Source organism: Fistularia commersonii, unplaced genomic scaffold (assembly GCF_037954325.1).
Source record: "Fistularia commersonii isolate RoL2024-O1a breed Wild unplaced genomic scaffold, RoL_Fcom_v1.0 HiC_scaffold_62, whole genome shotgun sequence".
NCBI classification, from domain to species: Eukaryota; Metazoa; Chordata; class Actinopteri; order Syngnathiformes; family Fistulariidae; genus Fistularia; species Fistularia commersonii.
The window spans coordinates 404,154-410,000 of record NW_028234020.1 but is presented as its reverse complement, the minus strand read 5'-3'; positions in this window follow the sequence as shown (position 1 = coordinate 410,000).

Below are 5,847 nucleotides of genomic sequence, written 5' to 3'. Positions count from 1 at the left end.
ATAACCCAAGAAAGCTTCTTGGAGAGATTGCTGTCACCCTCACACTGTCTTAAAACAACACTCGTTTGCTTTCCACACGGATTTTAGGCCGCTTTTTACAATTGAACACCCAAATTGCTCCATTTACTCTCACTGCGGCGGGCCTCTGGTACTCCATGGAGTACCAGGACTAGTTCGGCCCGGCGTTCACCCCCCCGAGGAGTACCAGGGCCCAGAGCGGAATACATGGATGTTATCGCCCTGTTACCGAATTATATCGATACCGATGTGCTTTTCACCTCATTGCTGAGTGGATTTATAAACAGGAACACCGAAACAGCTCCTTTCAGCTTCACGGCAGAAACGCCCCTGGTAATCCATGGAGTACCAGGGGAAAGCCTGTAAAATAAGCCCATACACACTTCTAACATGGCCTTTATCACCCTGTTACTGCATTACGATGACACCCATTTGCTTTTGATCTCATTGTCTGCCAACGTACGGAAAAAGCGGGGGGGCATTAAGGGGGGGAGAGAGAGAGACATGGAGATTTTCTCAGCCTCTCATTCTTTTTTTTTTTTTTTTTTTAATTGAACATAAATAGTACACGCAAATGTACAAATAAACATGGCAAGGTAGAACTGAATGTCAATTAAACAACCAGGCATGAAGAAGAAAAGGACATAAGGACATTCGTTCTGTATGTATTCAGAAGTTAATAGTGTTAACGGTTTGTGAGAAATTTACATTGCTAGACAAAAAAAGAAATTAAAAGGAAATAATTAAATAAATAGATAGACCAATGAAATTAAAACCGAAAAAAAAAAATGCAAGGGGAATACAACATGTAATTAAGTTGGCGATTCACAAGGAATCTCAGACATCAAACTGTATATTTTTTGTTGTTTATATATAAACATATATAAACAAACATATATTGTTTGTTGTTTATTTTTGGGATATATTGAGGAATATTTAATGGAAAGGAGTCACAATCGCTTTTTGACAATGTCGAAGTGTATAGGTGGCTATAGAATTTAAAGTTTTCATTGGAAATGATAGCCTCATCTGTAATTTCCTTGTTGTTAAGACGGGCTTCCGCTTTGCTCCGCTCCTCCTCTCCTCCGCTCTTCCGCTCCGGGCCCTGGAACTCCCGATCCGCGGGACTTCGGTGAATTCCGGGCCAGTTTTTTTGCTCTTCTGCTCTCCTCCCCTCCTCCGCTTCTTCGCTCCCCCGCTTTGGACCCTGGAACTCTTGAACAGGGCCGGGCTTCTGCCCTCCGCCTCTCCTCTGCTCATCCGCTCCAGGCCCTGGCACTCCCTGTGATCCAGTCATTCGCATGTGCGTGCCCGGAGGTCCGGGAGCTCCACTCAAACGTCCGGGGGGGGTAAGGGTAAGGGGTCCTGTCCCTCTCCCCCCCTCCTCGCCGCCTCTGAGAAGAGAAACATCTCCTCCACTCCTCCGCTCCTCCGCTGCGGAACCAGGTATTACCGATCCGCCGGACTCAGGCGAATTGCAGAAAGGGGTTTTGCCGTCCTCCGCTCCTCCGCTCCTCCGTTTCGGGCCCTGGAACTCCCGAACCGCTGGACACAAGCGAATCACGGTCCGGGCTTCTGCTCTCCTCCGCTCCTCACCTCATCCGCTCCAGGCCCTGGTACTCCGTGTCCGCGGGAACCCCCCCCAACCCACAAAAACAAACTCTCACACACACACAAACACACGCACACACACACACACACACACACACACAAACACACAAACACACACAGACACACCTGAACTCATCATAGCTGTGCTAATAGCATTGGCCGAAACGTTTCCACAACCAAACCAACATTAGCTCATCCACTCATTCACATATGTGTGTGCCCAGAGGTCCGGGAGCTCCAGTCATAAGTCCGGGTGATCTATGTCCGGAGAAGGCTCACATTAGCCGCTCTAAGGGGTCCTGCTGCCCCCCAGCTTCCCGGCCTTTGAGAAGAGACACATAACTCCGCTCTTCCGCTTCTCCGCTATGGGCCCTGGTACTCCCGATCCTCCGAACTCAGGTGAATTGCGTGACGTGCTTCTGCTCTACTATAAGCCCCTACACACTTCGAACACGGCTGTTATCACCCTGTTACTGCATTTCAATGACACCCATTTGCTTTCGATCTCAGTGTCTGCCACCGTACGGAAAAAGCGGGGGGGTGGGGGGTGGGGGGGCATAAGCGCATTCGTGCTGTAAGTAATCAGAAGTTAATAGTGTTAACGGTTTGCGAGAAATTTTTAATGCTAGACAAAAAAAGAAAATTAAAAGGATATAATTAAATAAATAGATAGAAAAATAAAATTAAAAACGAAAAAAAAAAAATTGTGAGGGGAATATAACATGTAATTAAGTTGGCGGTTCACAGGGAATCTCAGACATCAAACTGTTTTTAATTGAACATAAATAGTACACCCAAATATACAAATGTACAAATAAACATAGCAAGGTAGAACTGAATGTCAATGAAACAACCAGGCATGAGGAAGCAACGGACATGAGGACATTTGTTCTGTATGTAATGAGAAGTTAATAGTGTTACAGGTTTGTGAGAAATTTACAGTGCTAGACAAAAAACGAAATTAAAAGGAAATAATTAGATAAATAGATAGACAAATGAAATTAAAACCAAAAAAAAAAAATGCAAGGGGAATACGACATGTAATTAAGTTGGCGATTCACAAGGAATCTCAGACATCAAACTGTATATTTTTTGTTGTTTATATATAAACATATATAAACAAACATATATTGTTTGTTGTTTATTTTTGGGATATATTGAGGAATATTTAATGGAAAGGAGTCACAATCGCTTTTTGACAATGTCGAAGTGTATACGTGGCTATAGAATTTAAAGTTTTCATTAGAAATTATAGCCTCATCTGTAATTTCCTTGTTGTTAAGACGGGCTTAGCTTTGCTCCGCTCCTCCTCTCCTCCGCTCCTCCGCTCTTCCGCTCCGGGCCCTGGAACTCCCGATCCGCGGGACTTCGGTGAATTCCGGGCCAGTTTTTTGCTCTTCTGCTCTCCTCCCCTCCTCCGCTTCTTCGCTCCCCCGCTTTGGACCCTGGAACTCTTGAACAGGGCCGGGCTTCTGCCCTCCGCCTCTCCTCTGCTCATCCGCTCCAGGCCCTGGCACTCCCTGTGATCCAGTCATTCGCATGTGCGTGCCCGGAGGTCCGGGAGCTCCACTCAAACGTCCGGGGGGGATAAGGGTAAGGGGTCCTGCCCCCCCCCCTCGCCGCCTCTGAGAAGAGAAACATCTCCTCCACTCCTCCGCTCATCCGCTGCGGAACCAGGTACTACCGATCCGCCGGACTCAGGCGAATTGCAGAAAGGGGTTTTGCTGTCCTCCGCTCCTCCGCTCCTCCGCTCCTCCGCTCCTCCGCTCCTCCGCTCCTCCGCTCCTCCGCTCCTCCGTTTCGGGCCCTGGAACTCCCGAACCGCTGGACACAAGCGAATCACGGTCCGGGCTTCTGCTCTCCTCCGCTCCTCACCTCATCCGCTCCAGGCCCTGGTACTCCGTGTCCGCGGGAACCCCCCCCAACCCACAAAAACAAACTCTCACACACACACAAACACACGCACACACACACACACACACACACACACACACACAAACACACAAACACACACAGACACACCTGAACTCATCATCGCTGTGCTGATAGCATTGGCCGAAACGTATCCACAACCAAACCAACATTAGCTCATCCAGTCATTCACATATGTGTGTGCCCAGAGGTCCGGGAGCTCCAGTCATAACTCCGGGTGATCTCTGTCCGGAGTAGGCTCACCTTAGCCGGTCTAAGGGGTCCTGCTGCCCCCCAGCTTCCCCGCCTTTGAGAAGAGACACATAACTCCGCTCTTCCGCTTCTCCGCTATGGGCCCTGGTACTCCCGATCCTCCGAACTCAGGTGAATTGCGTGACGTGCTTCTGCTCTCCTATAAGCCCCTACACACTTCGAACACGGCTGTTATCACCCTGTTACTGCATTTCAATGACACCCATTTGCTTTCGATCTCAGTGTCTGCCTCCGTACGGAAAAAGCGGGATGGGTGGGGGGGCATAAGCGCATTCGTGCTGTAAGTAATCAGAAGTTAATAGTGTTAACGGTTTGCGAGAAATTTTTAATGCTAGACAAAAAAAGAAAATTAGAAGGATATAATTAAATAAATAGATAGAAAAATAAAATTAAAAACGAAAAAAAAAAATTGTGAGGGGAATATAACATGTAATTAAGTTGGCGGTTCACAAGGAATCTCAGACATCAAACTGTTTTTAATTGAACATAAATAGTACACCCAAATATACAAATGTACAAATAAACATAGCAAGGTAGAACTGAATGTCAATGAAACAACCAGGGATGAGGAAGCAACGGACATCAGGACATTTGTTCTGTATGTAATGAGAAGTTAATAGTGTTACAGGTTTGTGAGAAATTTACAGTGCGAGACAAAAAAAGAAATTAAAAGGAAGTAATTAAATCAATAGATAGACAAATAAGAAATTAAAACGAAAAAAAAAAAAAAAAATTGCAAGGGGAATGTAACATGTAATCAAGTTGTTTTTTTTGTTTGTTTTTTTTTTTTTACCAAAAAAAAAAGGAACCTCGGACATGGGTAACTATATTTTTTTGTTTTCGGATTTTTCCATAAGTTTTAAGGATTTTTTTTTTTTTTTTTATATTTCAAAATCGTTTATGAAGACATTAAAATTTGGGGAGCATTTTTGCATTCTGTTCTTGTGAATGAAGAACTTGGCCAGGCCTAAAAGAACATTGACACAGAGTTCATCTGTTATGTTGCTTATAAGTAAACAGAATGTTATATCATCTTTTGAGAAGGAAACTGGTGACGATGGAATGAGAAGGAGAAAAAATATATGGTCAGTGGTTTCAATGTTGTCTTCACAAAATGTACAAATATTATCTTCAAAATTAAAGCGTACCCTCGATAATTCCTTAGATGGGTAGATGTCAGTCATAATTTTGAAGTGGGTCTCTTTTGCCTTGGGGGTATGGGTAGAGTCAGATACATGGTTCGCAGCGTGGCAATCGATTCCTCATCAAATTTATTTAAAATATCCTTTTTTTTTTTTTTGACGTCCAGGGAATAAGTTTCCTGTGAAACATTTCCTAATAAAGGAGTTGCCGCGCTTTCTGTCCACAATTGAGATTCCCTGGAGTGATAGTCGGGGTAACTGTGGTTGTACGGTTCGGTGCGTCATTATATTTTTGGTCAGGAATACAAATTGTCGAGGCAGTGCGTTTCGTAACTTTAGCAACTCTAATATGGGAGGCTTGAATCTGTGTGTAGTACAGAACTGCTCATTGTCCAGAGGACTGCCAGTGTCATCCATCAAGTCAATTATCGACCATATACCTTTCTCAAAGCATTCCTTGTAAAACAGAGGTTTGTTGCCATGCAGTACATATCGATTGTTCCAAACTATTATACTGTGTGGTGAGAAATTGTGTACGTATATCATTTTCCAGTATAATAATATTTGTTTATGGAACTCTGAACATTTGACAGGAATCTTGTTGATATCCAAGTCAGAGATAAGCAGAAGACTCAGGCCGCCGACTTTGTTGAATAAGTAGTTTGGAGTACAATACCAGAAAGAACGATGAGGTTTGATCCAGGATTTCAACCAGTTCACCTTCAATGTCCCATTCAAGCAGTCCGACTCTATCACTTTCAGCCCTCCTTCACTTGTTTCTTTCACCATATGTGATTTTTCTTAGATGGTGTGGTCTGTTCCTCCAGATAAAGTTGAAATTGATTTGGTTAACAGATTTTACGAGTTGATTTGGAGCAGCATTGGAATACGC